Below are 17,572 nucleotides of genomic sequence, written 5' to 3'. Positions count from 1 at the left end.
TTACCACTAGTGCCACCAAGAAAAGCATAGGGAAGTGAAAATACATGGTCTTCCCAGGTGGCGCTAGTGGTAAAGAATCTGCCTGACAATGCAAGAGAAGTAAGAGAACTGGGTTTAATCCCTGGGTCGGGAAAATTCCCTGGAGGGAAGACATCGCATCCCACTCCAGTATTCTTGCCTGGAGAATCCCATTAACAGTATAGCACTGAATTTTTCAGTACTGTTAAGTCTATGTCATTCATTTACAAGATGAACTGCCAGCACCCACACCAATACTGGCTTATATGATACAAAACACAGTAAATATTACACATATTACTGATACCATGGAAAGGGAAAAGACAAATTCACATTTATTTTCAGGGATAACAATTTCTGCACTGATCACCAGGAAGCAGCAACATGATTGCTTAACGTTGGCCTAGTGTAACCTGTGCAACTGCTTCATGGCTGCCTAACCTATGGGGTTCCCCAGGTTGCTCAACGGTAAAGAATCTGCCTGTCAAGCAGGAGATGAGGGTTTGATCCCTGGGTCGGGAAGATCTCCTGGGTAAGAAAACAGCAACACATCCCAGTATTCTTGCCTGGAAGATCCCATGGACAAAGGAGCCTGGCGGGCTACAGCTGATGGGGTTGCAAAGAGTCGGACACGACCTAGCAACTAAACAACAAACAATAAGCCTGATCTATATATTAATGAATGAATTGTCACAAAAGTGTTATGGTATACAGTATTACAGTCATATTCATAATGCAGTATTGGAAACATTGTTACCTTATTTAAAAAAAACACTTACCTGGGATGATAGACTGATATGCAGTGTCTCCAATTGTGAGAGAGAGAAGCGCACTGTATGGTAAGGTAATCCTTTGAAAGAAAAGATATGAAACAGTAAGAAAACTAGCACATTATTAATTTTATATTAAATGTCATCGATGCCTGTGTAAGAACAGGCTATCCACTTCAATACAACTCTTGCACGTAGATTTTTGTACATTTAATCGGAAAAAACCCACATGGCCTTGTGCAGTTCAAGCTCACATTTGTTCAAAGGCCGTCTGTACAGAAAATCCTAAAGACATCACCAAACAGCTATTGGAACTAATAAATAAGCTCAGTACATGTGCAGCATACAAGATACACAGAAACCTGCTGCATTTCCATACGCTAAGAGCAAACTATCAGAAAGAGACATTAAGAAAATAATCTAACAATTGCATCAAAAAGAACAAAACACCTAGGAATAAATCTAAGCAAGGAGATAAAAGGCTTGTACTTGGAAGTTATAACTTTGATGAAAGAAATTAAAGACAACATGAGCAAATGGAAAGATATTACGTGCTTATGGGCTAAAAGAATACATGTTGACATGTTGTTAAAATGACCATACTACCCAAGGCAATCCACAGATTCAATACAATCCCTATCAAAATACCAATGGCAGTTTTCACAAAACTAGAACAAATAATTCTGAAATGCATGTGGAAACAAAGAAGACCCTGAATAGCTGAAATAATCTTGAGAAAGAGGAATAAAGCACAAAGTTGGAGGCACCATGCTTCCTTATTCCTTATACTACAAAGATACAGTGATCAGAACAGTATGGTACTGGCATGAGATCAGACACGTGGATCAACGGGACGGAAAAGAGAGCCGGAAATGAATTCATACTTACATGGCCAGTTAATTTACAACAAAGGAGGCAAGAATATACAATGGGGAAAGGACAGCCTCTTCAATTAACAGTATTGTGAAACCTGGACATGCAAGAAGTCAAACTGGTTTACTTTATCATACCATATACAAAAGTAAACTCAAAATGGCTTGAAGACTTAACTGTAAGACCTGAAACCATAAAACTTCTTGAGAGGAACAGACAGTACACACTTAGAAGAACTGGTTTGGGGTATCTCTTCTCAGTCAAGGCAGGCAAAAGCAAAAATAAGCAAATGGTGCTGTGTCAAACTAAAAAGCACTGCACAATGAAGGGTAACAACAAAACAAAAAGGCAGCTTACCGAGTGGGAGAACATATTTGCAAACAATACATCTAATAAGTGATAAATATCCAAAATATACAAAGCATTCATATAACCCAGCATAAAAAAAAAAAAAAAAAACAATTAAAAACTGGGAAAAGGACCTGAACTGAATTTTTTTCCCTCAAAAAAAGACGTACAGATGGCCAATGGGTACAGGTGTTCAGCATCAATAATCATCAGAGAGATGCAAATCAAAATCACAATGAAATACCACCTCACACCTATTAGAATGGCTACTATTAAAAAGACAATAAACAAGTGCTTCAGTTTAAGTATATAACCAGGCATCAAATTACTAGGTCATAGAGTAAATATATGTTTAGCTTTACAAAAAATTTCAGTGTCTTTCAAATGGCTATATGATTTAAAATTTCCACCACAGATGTCAAACTCTGATCAGATTGCCATCAACATCTGGTATTGTCAGCATTTTAAAATTTTGTGGGTGTACAATGATTATACCATTATGGTTTTAGTTAATATTTTTCTGATGACTGGGTGTTTTTGTGTGTTTTTTCCCCTCACTTGTATCTCTTCCATCTCTGCCTTAATGAAAAACAAAAGGCAAAAAAGAAAAAAAATTAGTAAAATTGGAATAGAATACCTTTTTTAACCTAGGTATAACAATTTATCATGCATATAATCTCAATCAGTAAGTCAATATCTGATTACTGAAACCCATTAGGATCTATCATTATAACTGGAAGCAAGATATACATGTCCTATTATAGGTGATATATTTAAACAAGATTCTGCAAGTGCTCATCAAAATAAACAGTGAAAATAAAATATAACATTTCTGTATGAGAAAGGAGGTGGCCTAAAATATTGTTATTTATAGTTATTGGAACAGTGCACCTGAAAAACCCAAGAAATATAGAGAATTATTGGAACCAAGAGGGTTGACCATCCTAACTGTAAAGCCAATAGCTTTCCTGTATAATAGTAAACACTATTTAAAAAACATAATTGCTCAAACAATATTGTTTTAAAGATGAATAAAAATACAAAATGCCCAGGACCAATGTAAGCAAAGTTATTAAACTCTACTGATGAACATAAAAATCACTTTAATAATTTGAGGGTTTCCCTGGTGGCTCAGACAGTAAAGAATCTGCCTGCAGTGCAGGAGACCTGGGTTTCATCCCCGGGTCGGGAAGATCCCCTGGAGGAGGGCATGGCAACCCACTCCAGTATTCTTTCCTAGAAAATCCCATGGACAGAGATGCCTGGTGGGCTACAGTCCATGGGGTCGCAAAGAGTTGGACACGACTGAGTGACTAAGCCCAGCAAAAACAGCACATCTTCACATGGATGGACTCAAAATAATACAGATATTGCTTCTTGTAAGTTCATACACATATCTAGAACAAGCAAATGCCAGCAAAGTTTTTATGAACTTTGAAAGAAAAAAGGTTCTAAAACTAATAGGGACTCAAATGTGTAAGAATAGCCAGTAGAAGAGTGAACTTTCTTCTAACATATATAATAATCTGTTTTTTTTTTTTTTGCCAGGCTACAAGGCATGCAGAATCTTAGTTTCCTAACCAGGGATCAAACCCGTGACCCCTCACAGTGGAAATGCAGAGCCCTAAACATTGGACTGCCAGGCAATTCCCCAAGAACCCATTAATTTATGTGGATGCAGAACTGGTACAGGAAGAGGGGTACCTTGATGGAGGATAATAGAGAACCAAGACGAAAACCTGCTTAAAATTCTCCAAGCCAGGCTTCAGCAATATGTGAACCGTGAACTTCCAGATGTTCAAGCTGGTTTTAGAAAAGGCAGAGGAACCAGAGATCAAATTGCCAACATCCGGTGGATCATCAAAAAAGCAAGAGAGTTCCAGAAAAACATCTATTTCTGCTTTATTGACTACGCCAAAGCCTTCGACTGTGTGGATCACAACAAACTGTGGAAAATTCTGAAAGAGATGGGAATGCCAGACCACCTGACCTGCCTCTTGAGAAATCTGTATGCAGGTCAGGAAGCAACAGTTAGAACTGGACATGGGCCAACAGACTGGTTCCAAATAGGAAAAGGAGTACGTCAAGGCTGTATATTGTCACCCTGCTTATTTAACTTATATGCAGAGTACATCATGAGAAACGCTGGGCTAGATGAAGCACAAGCTGGAATCAAGATTTCCAGGAGAAATATCAATAACCTCAGATATGCAGATGACACCACCCTTATGGCAGAAGGTGTAGAAGAACTAAAGAGCCTCTTGATGAAAGTGAAAGAGGAGAGTGAAAAAGTTGGCTTAAAGCTCAACATTCAGAAAACTAAGATCATGGCATCTGGTCCCATCACTTCATAGCAGATAGTTGGGGAAACAGTGGAAACAGAGGCTGACTTTATTTTTCTGGGCTCCAAAATCACTGCAGATGGTGACTGTAGCCATGAAATTAAAAGACGCTTGCTTCTTGGAAGGAAAGTTATGATCAACCTAGATAGCATATTAAAAAGCAGAGACATTATTTTGCCAACAAAGGTCCATCTAGTCAAGGCTATGGTTTTTCCAGTAGTCATGTATGGATGTTAGAGTTGGACTATAAAGAAAGCTGAGTGCCGAAGAATTGATGCTTTTGAACTGTGGTGTTGGAGAAGACTCTTAGGAGTCCCTTGGACTGCAAGGAAATCCAACCAGTCCATCCTAAAGGAGATCAGTCCTGGGTGTTCATTGGAAGGACTGAAGCTGAAGCTGAAACTCCAATACGTTGGCCACCTTATGTGAAGAGCTGACTCATTGGAAAAGACCCTGATGCTGGGAAAGATTGAGGGCAGGAGAATAAGGGGACGACAGATGATGAGATGGTGGGATGGCATCATCAACTCAATGGACATGGGTTTGGGTAAACTCTGGGAGTTGGTGATGGACAGGGAGGCCTGGTGTGCTGCGGTTCATGGGGTCACAAAGAGTCGGACACGACTGAGCGACTGAAGTGAACTGAACTGAAGATGAAAACCAAAGCATGATTATGAATCAGGACAAAGTAAAGGTAAATTGAAACAACTAGAAAAAAAATTGGACCAAAATTTCACCAAATAAGGTTAGGACAAATGATTCTCTATCATCACATAAAAATGAATTACCTATTACACATCTTACAATAAAAATTCATGATAGATTAAAGATTAAACGTAAAGATGAAACCAGAAAAGTACCAGAAAAAAAAAAATAGATAACTATTTGTTAATTTTGGTTAGAGAAGGAATTTAAGGAGGCTGTTTGAAGTATATCATCAAAGCTAGACACTGAAGAGGGAAAAGAATGACCCCTTAAAAACAGAAAACTGCCATATGACAGAAATCTCCTTAAGCAAAATTAAAAAACAAACAATTGGGGAAAACACTTTCTGCATATGCGACAGACCAAATGTTAATATCTTCAAAGTGTGATAGTGTATGGTTGCTCTCAACTGAAGAGTCCTGCTCAGACTTGCTGAAACATACAAGGGGATTTGCTAGTTTCCATAACTGGAGAGCCCAGGGATGGAGTAGCCTGAGGCTTTCATCATGAAGAAGCCATGAGTGTTGCCTAGAGCCCAGTCCCTCCTGTCCTACCAGCCTAACGACCGCTCCAGCAGAGAAGGTTTTAGAAGGATTTTGACCAGTTTGGGTCACAGGTCCAACCCTGCATAACCCCTGTGGCTGAAGGAAAGTTTCTTTCTCTTTTGCTCCTGTCTCTCGCTTGTTCTGAGATTCTAGAGTGTTACCCACTGATGTTTCTGGCCAGGCATGGGTCATGTGCTGCCCTTGTGGTAGGGAAAGAGGTAGGTCAGTGCGACACGAACTACCTGGAATGCATTCTTCCTAACACAGAGTGATTCTGCTATCAGAAGAAGGGAAAAGGAATGCTAAGGGGCAAAACCAGCAGATTTTCACTAACATATAAAGAGTTCTCACAAAGCAATAAGGAAGTATTTTCAAAAATCCACGAGAAGCCATAACAATTCACCATCAATTAAAATTCACTTTTGAAAAAAAAAATTCACTTTTGCTGAGTCCTATTCTTTTATATCTCTGCTGAATGCTTTCTAAGGTTGTAGTTGGCTAATTTGACAAATTAAGCTGTTATAATTTATCACAAGATGTTACTATGTTATAAGAAGTTTTCTCTCCTCTTAGGTAACATATAGAGTATGGGGGCTTTCTGCAGATAACATTTTAATTCAAAGGACTGTCTCCGTTGTGAGAATTTTAGGCATGAAAATTAAGAAACAGTCCCTCAGGCAGAATGAATGCTCAAATCTTTATTTCACTAGGGTTCAATAAATCTTTTTTCTTTTATCTTTGATAAGCAAGGGAAGGCCTTGTTCTTAAGGTTTTTCTTGAATAACCTATGATTTTGCAGTTATTTTATGTGTGTATTTCTTAAATGAATTCAGGAGCCTAAACTTTACTGATTTTGTTTCAAATTTAGTTTGTCACATTGCAAGAAAGATTTGATTATTACTTTTATATAATTAATACTTTTTATAAATTTTTATCTATTAGATTTCAAGTTGTTGCTCTTTTAAAAATATAGGCTGTATGTTTTAGACGCAAAGGAGAGTATTCATAGACGATAAAAAGTGCAAGTTTTGAGAAAACAGAAAGCTTCTATTAAACTTAGAACCCTGAAACTCAAGAAGCCCATTTATTTTGTTTTTTTGGTTGCTTTTAAATTGTGCATAGTTTTAAAAGATTTTTTTTTAATGTGGACCATTTTAAAGTCTTTACTGAATTTATTACAATATTGCTTCTGTTTTATTTATTTATTTTTTTGGCCATGAACCATGCAGGATCTTAGCTTCTTAACCAGGGATTGAATACACAACCCCCCTACACTGGAAGGTAAAGTCTTAACAACTGGACTGCCAGGGAAGTCCCTTGCACATGATTTTTATGAGAGAAGGAGATAGAGAGGGAACCTATGGCAGGAAGCTAATTCAAGAGAAGCTCTCAAGGTTACATTCCACGAGTAAATAAAAGTATATGCTCAACACTTTATAAACTGTGTGCTCAGAGGCACTGCTCACCTTCTCTGTGGCTTAGACACATCATTTATGAACAGGGATTACAAAAGAACCAACCTCACAGGGTGGTTAGGTGCAAAGAATTGAAGTGCTTTGAAAAGTGCCTGGCCCCAAATAAGTGCACCTATGCAGTTGGCCTAGACTATTGTTTCATGTCATTTCTAACCAGAGCCCAGCCTACCAACAGTTGTGTAGCTGACGCCGTTCAGAAGTCCTTGGGAGGTTTCAAAGTACCTCCCAAGTGACAGACTGCAGCTGAATAGAGTTGATCAGCTTACTTCCTTGAACTAGAATTCTCTGGCAATAGATGTTTCATCTAAGGATAAAAGAAACGAGCATTGCCATTAATCAAAAACATAAAGAGTTCTCAGAGCTCCTTGTTACCTCTCTGTAACCCTTATTCTATGATTTATCCACTGATGTTCCTATTGTTGCTATTAATCTGTGAACTCAAAGGAGAGCTATGACTTATTTATTCTGTGGGGCTATCACAGAGGGGGGTCACTGGATATTTGTTGAAGGAATGAATGAATGAATCAGCTAATGAACAAATAATCAAACCGGCATACAGCTCTCCAACCCTCTTATATAAATACCACTCTACTGAGCAGTGTACAAGCCAAGACTAGAAGCCCCAGCGGTGAACTACCTGGAGAGCAATGGGACAGGTTTCATCTACTTACAATCTATTAAAAGATCATCCTTCAAAAATCCTTTAAGGTGTCTTAGAAGAGGAAATTCCATCATTATAGGTGCTTCAGCCATGAATTTCACAATTTCTTCTTTGAGAAAACATGAAATATTGTACCAACATAGATAAAATCTTTTGACTATTTTTATTGGTCATTCATGCTTATATGCTATTTGTTCTTTTTTCAAGTAGATAAATTAAGATTTTTATTTGGAGTTTCAATATCAAACTCTCAAAAATTAATAGAATGAATATACAGAGAAGTAGAAGGATACAGTGGACCTGAAAAGCACTGTAAACTAACTCAGCATAATTAAGATCTATACAATTTTCACACAACACTAGGATACAAATTCTATTCAAGTTCCCATAGACTATAAACTAGGAGACACTGGAACACATCCAGGGACGTGGAACAAGATGCAAAAATTTCATGGTCTAAAGGTACTGAAATCATACAGAGTCTGTTCTCTTATCACTGTGGAAATACGTTAGAAACCAATATCAAAAGGTATTTGAAAATAACTCATATATTTTCAAGTACAATGTGACATTTACCAACTTCAACTTAGCCATAGAAAGCCTCAGTGAAGTTAGACTAAAGAAAACACAGAGGGTGATTGCAGAGAAGAAAGTATTTAAATGAGAAATTAGTACCAAATGAAGAAAAAAACATTAGCTACTTAAAACAAAATCCCACATATTTGGAAATTAAACATCCACACTTAAATGATGAGTGTATCTAAGAAACCATAACAAGAAAAATTAGAAAATATTTGTAAGAGAATAAAAATGAGACCAGAATTCACTGGAATTTGTTGCATGCAGCTAAAGTTGCTCAGTGCAATTAAATAAACATGCATATATACTATGAAAGATGAAACAGAATTGAAAGGTGGTAACCAAAAGGGAAGGTAACTTAACAGAGAGAAATTAAAAGGATGAGAGGGAAGCAACAACCATGGTTGAGTTTGCTGCATATTTTTCTATGCTGGGAAAAAATTACCTGATAGATATTCGATACTTGAACAGAATGAATTACCAGTTTGATTCAGAAAATGTTTTAAAGCTTTGGTTTTCTTTTGATGCAGTAGGTGAGGTCTTTTGATTTTTTTTAAGAAAATAGCTAGTTCAGTTCTGTCTGAATGATCCTTTAGTATCTCTCTGCAGACATCTTGTTTTATTGCATTTCCTTTTATTGACTTTGTAGATACTATGTTTATTACAAATTGACGGTCTGTGACAACCTTGCATCGAGCAAGACTATTGGTACTATTTTTCCAATAGCATTTGCTCAACTTGTGATCTCTGAGTCACATTTTGCTAATTCTCACAATATTTCAAATGTTTTCATTATTATCATATTTGTTATGGTTATCAGTGATCTTTGATATTACTATTGCAAAAAGATTACAGAGAACGGTTAGCAATAGTGTTTTTAAATAAATTATTTACCTTGCTCAGTGGTAAAGAATCTGCCTGCCAATACAGGAGACACGTGTTCAATCCCTGGGTTGGGAAGTTCCCCTGGAGAAGGAAATGGCAACCCACTCCAGTATTCTTGCTGGGAGAATTCCATGGACAGAGGAGCCTGGCAGGCTACAGTCCATGGGGTTGCAAAGAGTTGGACATGACTGAGTGACTAAACAACAATAACTTTGTTTTTATACATAACACTATCACATACTTAATATATTGCCATATGATGTAAAGGTAACTTTTACAGGCACTGGGAAATAAAAAAATTTGTGTGACTCACTTTATTGTCATATTTAATTTATTGCTGTAGCTTGGAACCAAACCTGCAATGTCTTCAAGGTGTGCCTTATTGCTTTTTTAGTAAAACTTTGCTTATTTCAGGTTGAGTATGATAAGCAGTTGGATTCGGTTCAGCTTGCAGTTCACAAAGGTTATATGTTTCATTCTGGTAGGGCGGTTGCTGTCACCCTTTGGTTTGGCTGATACCTCCAGCTACTGTGAAACTCAGGATTCTCCCCCAAAACCGTAAATGGATATCCCACTTCAGATCAAACGAGGCAGAAGCCGTATATCGGAAGTGTCAGCTGAAGAAACAGCTTTTTCCCTGGGTTCCTGCAGTGAGTGGTCCAGGAGCCCATCACTTAATTCAGAGCTAAAAGAATATGAGCAACATGTTGGGTTTTTAGAAGTGGCAAATGAAATCCTTTCCCTTCAAATTTCAGAATTAAGCAGGAAATATCTACAAGCGTCAGGTAGATGAAGATCAGAACGTCATCTTTATTGCTGGCCTCACTCGATTCGCTACCCACTCCAGTATTTTGGTTTGGAGAAATTCCATGGACTGTACAGTCCACGGGGCCTAAAAGAGTCGGAGACAACTGAGCGACTTTCACGTCCCGTCACATCACGTCACTCAATTAGAAAATGTGGTTGGAATCTGTGGCTCAGTAATTGGGTTTTCATATCTTGCCTCACTCTCTCCTCCGAGACAAGGTCTTAGGACTGACTGCCCCTTTGTAAAGCAACGTTGACCTGCCCTAGGTCAACGGCAGATAGGGTCACCGTCTCCCATCTGAGAAATCTCATGAGTTCAGACAAATAGAAATGGTTTTCCAACCTGTCTCCAGAAAGGAGATGCCAGGCCCCAGACAACTTGTCCTGTGGGTGCAAGAGCAAGAGGAAATGCCCCCCTCCAGGCAGACAGGCCTGAGAGCGAGCCAGGAGCAGCCAAGCCACGCTCAGGCCAACCAGGCAGGTGGCTCCTTCCCCTCTGGGGAGCGAGGCGAGGGGAGAAAGGGACCAGCAGCATTAGGGAGTAGCTGTCCACTTTCACACATTTTATCCTTGCCCTTTCGTCTCATGGTTCAAAACAGCACTTTGAAACTTCCATCAGAATTGAGTCCCTGAAAAAGGTGCCTTTATCCGTCAAAGGAGCCACTCTCCTTGCTTCTAAGCCAGGAAAGTCGTGGTTGACTTTTTCTAGAAATGTTTCTATCATGCCTACCCCCTCCTCAGAGGTCCCTGTCCTTGTCACTTACATCATCCTTAAAAACGGAAAGTCTGCTATTCTTTCCGGCTAAGAATGGCCCCTTTCCTGCTCGCCTACAAGTCCATGTGGTTGTCACCCATTTCAAGGCATTTTTCTCCTTGTCCAAACGCCTGCCCTCTATTCAACACACCCATTTCAGAAGCTCTGGTCTCCACAAAAGCCTGGGACCACTTGGATAGTTTTCTGAGCACTTACTGTAGTCAAAGCCTGTCTCCGAAGCCTTAGCAAAGGTAGGGAATTTGACTGTTCTCTGTATATACTTGTTTTCTCTATACATATTGAATATAAAACCCGAAATGCTGAGGCTGTCATTGATTTTGTTGTCATGTTCTCTTGATCAAGTTGCCTGTGAGTTCCTGGGCTGCTAAATTCATGCATTTAACTCTTTCATTTATTTATTCACTTACTAATCTTTACGGAGTATGCTTGGCCCTCTGCTGAACCCTGGGGTTACCGACAGGAAAAATCCTCAATTCCTATCTTTGGGAATTCATTCTGGGGGGAGGAATGGACATATAGATATTTTACAATATAGCCCAGGAAGTTGAATTGTAGAGGCACATGGACTCCTGTGTTAGCATTCTGCCCTACGGTGAGAGATACTTGGATATCATTGAACCAAAGTCTTGAAGGAAGGTTTCAGGGTGAGGGGGGGCCTCCTATGGTCAAGATGATCCATTTTGGCAGGGTCTGGTCTTCCTCAGTGTGAAGAAGAGCAGTGTGTGCCCCAGGAATTGTGAAAAGCAGGTTGGGCCCAGTCTGTGGATGGCTTTGTAAGACAGAAGGAGCTTAAACTTCATTCTGTAAGCAACAGGAAGCCAGCAGAGATTTTAAGTAGAGGTGTAACGCCATCAGCTTTTTATTAGGGAGATAACTTTGCATCGGATGGATGGGATTCATTCTTAGAAAAGTTAATCCTTCCAAGGCAACAAGCACTTGGCTGCTGAAAAGCCTGGCTTTTCGCTTAGTGTTTGGAGGGTCTCGAGCGATATTGATGTAATTGAGCTTTTAGCAAAAAAGATGAAATCGTAATAGCCAATATGTCTAAAATGAAAAGAACGTGATTTGCCTTATAATAATGTACCCCCCTTAAAAAATAAATCTTTAATTCAACCTATGAATCTTTAATGCCAAGAACGCAGCATAATACTTTGAAATTGAAACTTGAGATACAGGCATGGCAAAAAATCAGTCCTACAGTGGGTTTGGGGCATACAAATTGAGCAGTATGAACTATTGACACCTCCTGGTGGCAGCAGATGTGTGCTGTTTGCTCGGTCAAAACAAGAGGGTAATGAATCAAAGGCATTAAAAATAAATAACACTGGCAACCCAGAAGGAAGGGATGGGAGGATGAAATGGCCCGGGTCTGGGGGCCAACCTGGCGAAGACCTCTGCCTGTTGGGAGAGAGAGAGATGGCAGAGAGAGGCCTTGAGTGATCAGGGCCAGACGCCACTTCTCCTGGTGAGAGGGGCTGAGCAAGGGCGCTTCTGACAAATTTAAAACCAAAAGGTAGATTACTGAGATCGGTGTTCCAGAATTGTCCGCTGGCAGTTTTTAAAGGAAATTGTTTTCACTTTTCAGTTCTAATCACCCAGCCTCATAAATGCTTTCTCCATAGTAACCCCTTTCAGGTCTATAAGTACTTTTTAACCTTCTCAAGACCCTTTCACATAAAGGGTTGTATTTAATATAAAAGGAAAGAACCTGTCCTCCAGGAAAGAACCACCCAGAGTCATTGCATTTCTCACTTGTACATTATTTAAAAAGGCACAAAGACATTAACTGTGACAGCCTGAATAGCAAAACACAAAAGCCGATCAAATGCACCTTAGATGGACACACTTACCTACTCCCAGTTGGAAAAACATCAGAAGGGCCAAAAAGAAGCATCATGGTTTCTGACTCATTCCAGATATAGAAATGGTTCAGAACTGAGATGGGAGGATCCAGGGTCCAGGTTTAATTATCACTGGCTGGAAGACGTACGACACGTCTTTTTCTTTCTCTCAGCCTCAGTTTCCCTCTAGGTAAAGTGTGAAGATGGGCTACAAAAGATCTTTAGCATCTAGTGGATGTTGGGCAGGTTCATGACTTACATGCACTCTAAGCACTTTTGTCTTCATGGTCCCTTTTTGCTGTTGTTTCATCTCTTGGTTTATTAACTAACCACAGCCCATGTGGGTGACAGAGTTCATCTCATTCCTCTAATATTTTAAAAGTATGATTATAACCCAGCTATGTACATCAACATATTCCTTTCCACAGGATTCTGTGTTTTCAGGATGATTGAAGTGCAACATGACCAGAAGCTTTGATTCCATACTGATTTCCGGATCAGAAAATGCTTTATCCCTCCAAGTCACTTTAACATCACTATCAATACACGTAAGGTAAAAGCAAGTTGCTTTTGCAAAAAGTTTCCATGTAAAATCCACAGAGTCAACCCAATGTCCATCTCCTGGTTTGGTACTGCTGATATAAAACGTTACCATTTGGGGGAAGCTGAAGGAAGGGTATCCAGGATGCCTCGATTATTTTTCCAGTTTCCTCTGAGACTACAATTACTAACAACAACAACAACAAAAATTTAATACGTTGCTTATGGAAATAGAGGATAAATTTCAGTTCAAAATTTAAAACGAAAATCTGAAAGTTCTTAGGAGAGCTTGGGAGTCACCTGTCATCTGTGATACCTCAGTCAGGAGAACCCTGGAGTCCAGTTAAAAAGGGTTTATTTCCCTTCAAGGCTCCTTAGGTCACTGGGGCAGTGATAAATACGGCATGGAACATGGCTCTCCCCAACTCCCAGACCAAGAACGCTCTGAACTAGCATCAGCTCATAAGGAACAAGTGAGAAGGGGCCCCCTAATTTTGTGAAAACCCAGGGAGAGAACATGGCACATGATTTATTCCCATCACTCCGTATCTGAGGCTCACTCACACCAACTGCGCAATCGCAGGCCAGACTCAGAACCTGCTCCGACCCAGGCTAGGCTGGGGTTTCTTCTCGCGAGCTCCGCTGGCACCAGAGGGTCAGCCTAGCTCAGGGCCAGCTGGTCCTTCTTCTTCTGCAAGACCTGCTCCTCCCACCGCGCATGGTCCACGGGCGGTGAGCACCACAGGCCTGCACGTCTCTGGAGGAGGCGCTTGAGCGCAGCTGGTCGGGCTCCACGACGCACAAAGGTACCAGCAGAGCTTGCCGACACTGAGGTCGCAGTCGCACATCTGGGCCCCGGCACTCACCAGCGGCCCACGAAGCCCACGTGCAGGATGCGGTCCAGGAAGTGGGTCCAGCGGGGAAGCAGGGAGCCCCAGCGGGCTTGGCAGGGGCCGGCCTGGGCGTCGAAGGGAGCCTCGGACACCAGTGAGCAGAGGCCCAGGGCTCACTGCGACCCTGCGGCCAGAGCAGCTGCCGCTGGGCCACTTCCGAGTGGCGGCTGCGCGTGGCGGGCGGCCGCAGCGGGAGGGTGCCGGCCTGTGGAGGCTCGCCCCCTGGAAGGCCGCCTCGCTCAGCGCCGGGGCGCAGGCCGCAGCCGCGCCCGGTGTACACGGCCGCCAGCCTGCCTGGGCCCGCGCTGCCGCCGCCTTGTGCCCACAGACCTAGTCCTGGAGCAGCGCGCGGGTCTCGGCGCCCGACCGCGCCCACACGCCGGGCTTTATGGTCACAGCGTCACCCTCCTCTCCGCGGCTTTGAACCAACATCTCTCCAGAAAGGCCGCCTCCCTTCTCTTCCGCTTGCCCAGGTAGGTGAGCAGAAGGCCTGGAGTCTTTTCTGCGCAAGCGCCAACAAGTGGACTCAAAATGTCATAAACGTTTTAGTTAGGCAAAAATCCGTAAGTTTTCTAAAGTATTATACATATGATTTATAGGGCCTTTTAAAAAATTATATTTAAAAAATTAGATCTTAGAACTGCTTAGAAAAGAACTAGAGCCAGGTCTGGATTTTATGTCTTTCTACCAGTGCAGTGACATTAGGCATCTTGCTTCCCGCAAGAAGCAGAGGTTCTCCTGGCGCCGGCCGCGTGGGAGCTGTGCCCAGAGCATCCCAGGGAGAAGTGGGCCCCAAGTCGGGGCAGCTGGAGAGGCCAAAGATCACAGAGGTGAAGAGGTGAGCGTCGCTTTTAAGGAACCTGGGATCAAACTGGCACACAGCCGCGTACTACTGTTTGGCTTCAGGCAAGTTATTTAACCTTTCTGAGCCTCAAGTTCCTCCAATGAAAATGAGGATAATACATCAGAGCAGCTCCCTAGCACTGCGGGAAGGGTCTTCCAGAGTCAGGCCTTCACGGTCGCTCAGTGTGTGACCTTCAGTAAGTGCTCTGTAAGTGGCGGCTGAGACACTTCTTATTGTGTTGTTATCATTGTCTTCCCTAAGGGACTGACCCATTTGCCTAATGTGGTTGTTCACTTCAGAACAATCTGCCCACCAGCTTCCTGCCTACCAGGTGAGCAAGGATCCTTCCTCCTGTGGGCCTTGGGACTAATTCATGGCAGCCTGGCTTTGGGTTCCTTTCACAAAGGGCATGTGGGCCCATCAGGCTGCTGAGCCAGCTGGTGGTCGTGCCCACCCTGGGCCCAAGCTGAGGAGCCTCGCCTAGGTTCATAGTTTAGGAGGGCAGTGATGGTAGCAGCCACTGCCCTGGTCTGTGGCTACTGAGATTATCACGTTCTAGGGTGCTAAAAACGACCGTAATCATTGTTTAACACATTTGGTTGAGTTTCAAGCCTTTTTTTTTCCCCCCGCTATGTGCACAGATGACTATAGCTTTTTTTAAAAAAATAAAAAACAAGATTTAAGTACCTGAATCTCTCCTTATGTGTTGTTAATAGAGAGCAAAACAGTTCCATGAAATTTGCATGTGTGTGTTTGGGTCTTTTGCTAGCCTCAAGTTTCCATAACTACATCTGTTTAAGATTCTGTGGGTATGGAAATCTCATATTGTTGATCTAGAAGGGCTATTTTTGCTTTACCAAAGGCCAATCACACAGGTCAGTGGCAACCCCCCCTCCTTGCTCAATTGCTATTCTTTGGGCATTAATTTTAATGTTTAAATAGCAAGTGCATTTTCCAAAGGCTGCATAAAGCACTAGATAAGCAGAGGACCACTGGCTTGGGAAGAGCAGAATGCTCAGCGAAGCTTTTCACATAGAGAGAATGCTGAATATCTCCACCATTATTTAGCATCAGAATCAGTTATGGTTGTCTGACTGATGGACAATTTTTTCCCGACCTGCTCTCTTTGCAAGTGACCTATACTGTCTAGACAGTTGCATATTATTTATACATTCATTTCAGATTTTATGGGCTTTTTTTTTCAGCAAAGTTGTGCAGGTTTCATGCAGCCACTATTGGAAATGTACTTCACGAAAAGCCATATAATTGCACTAGGTGAATGCTGCCTTCTTAGAGTTGTGTCATCATTAAAATAAAAAAAGTGTGTGTGTTTTTTTTTTTTTTTTTTAGGAAAGACCATTATACGAGCTCCAAAAGAAAATGAGACCAAACTTTGCAACTTCAGCTCACACACACACACACACACACACACAAATGCCCCTCCTATCTTCAGAGTACCAGCAGCAGACTATGGAGAGAATTAAAGACAGCTAATTTCAAAGGTTCTTAATCAATTCAAGTTGATCCCGTTTGTTGATTAGGGAGTCAAAATGCATTATTTGCATTCTGTTTCAAATTCAGAATTTTCTTGAGGAGGTTTGAGGCTAGAGAAATCTCTTTCAGAGGGATCCCCTTGGGCAGAAAGGGAGTTAATTTGAAAACTCTGGTGAGTCTGATGGGTTGTGAAAGTTCCACATGAAACATTTATAATGGCTCCTTTCAGGGTGGTGGATTTTGGGTGAGAGAGAGAGAGAGAAAGTGTGTGTGTGTGTGTGTGTGTGTGTGTGTGTGTGTGTGTGTGTACTCCTGTACATGAGGATTCTTCAGGAGTCATGAACCAGTGCCTGAAGCTTTGTGGAATTATCTGGGGAGTGAACAAAAGGCCCCATTTCCATCCAGATACTTGGTGTTGTGTAGACCTCACAGCTGGAGAGCGGAGATGAGTATGAAATTTAGGATTAAATGGAGGGACAGTCCCTTCCTGAGGTGTGTCTGAAGCTGGGGGCTAGTTCTGTGCAGATCTCAGAGCCTGAGTCTGACCAGTCTCTCTGCTGCAGATGCCCAGTTTGGAACTCTTGTCTTCTCCTGGCTTCACTGTGGGGTGACTTTCTATAAGAGACTAAAATTAGAAATCAGTTCCTTCATGCATGGTGAGCTCTTGAAGACGTGCCCTGACCAGCCTCAGAGGAAGTGAACCCAAGGGCCAGTTCCCTGGGGAGGACATGCTCGATGTAGCCAGAAGTGAGGGCAGACATCTGGAAGTCCCTCCCCTCGGATTTCACCTCCCCTGCCGCCCCCACTCCAGATGATTTTCGCTTGAAAAATCCCAGGCTTGCTTAGAAAAGAAGCTTGTCAATATGTGTGCCCTACATATTGGAAGACACTATTTCTTTGGGGCAAGATTATACATTAACCTATTTACATCTCATTTATGTCAAGTGGAGATGGTGAGGGTGAACATTTCATAGGAATTACTTGAAGGAAAAAATGTAGTTTCAGCTGGATACAATTTGTTCTGTGTCTTTGGAGTCTCAACCTCTAAGCCCCTCAATACGTACTTGCTTCCTATGCTCCTTGAGGAGTCACAGTTGACACCTTAAAATTGACCCTGGCCACCAAATGGTCCACCATGTTCTGTTTATCAGCCAACACCAACGTTCAGTTGTAAACC

At 41.6% G+C, this 17,572-nt stretch overlaps 1 pseudogene; it reads right to left on the bottom strand.

Annotated features, from left to right (window-relative positions):
* Positions 1-13,720: 13,720 nt before the first annotated feature.
* On the bottom strand, positions 13,721-17,156 carry LOC122692722 (annotated as a pseudogene).
* Between the last annotated feature and the right edge of the window lie 416 nt (positions 17,157-17,572).

The sequence above is a fragment of the Cervus elaphus genome, chromosome 4, assembly GCF_910594005.1.
Source record: "Cervus elaphus chromosome 4, mCerEla1.1, whole genome shotgun sequence".
Lineage (NCBI taxonomy): Eukaryota > Metazoa > Chordata > Mammalia > Artiodactyla > Cervidae > Cervus > Cervus elaphus.
The sequence above is the reverse complement of the archived record's forward strand: the minus strand, read 5'-3'. Positions and strand labels throughout refer to the sequence as shown.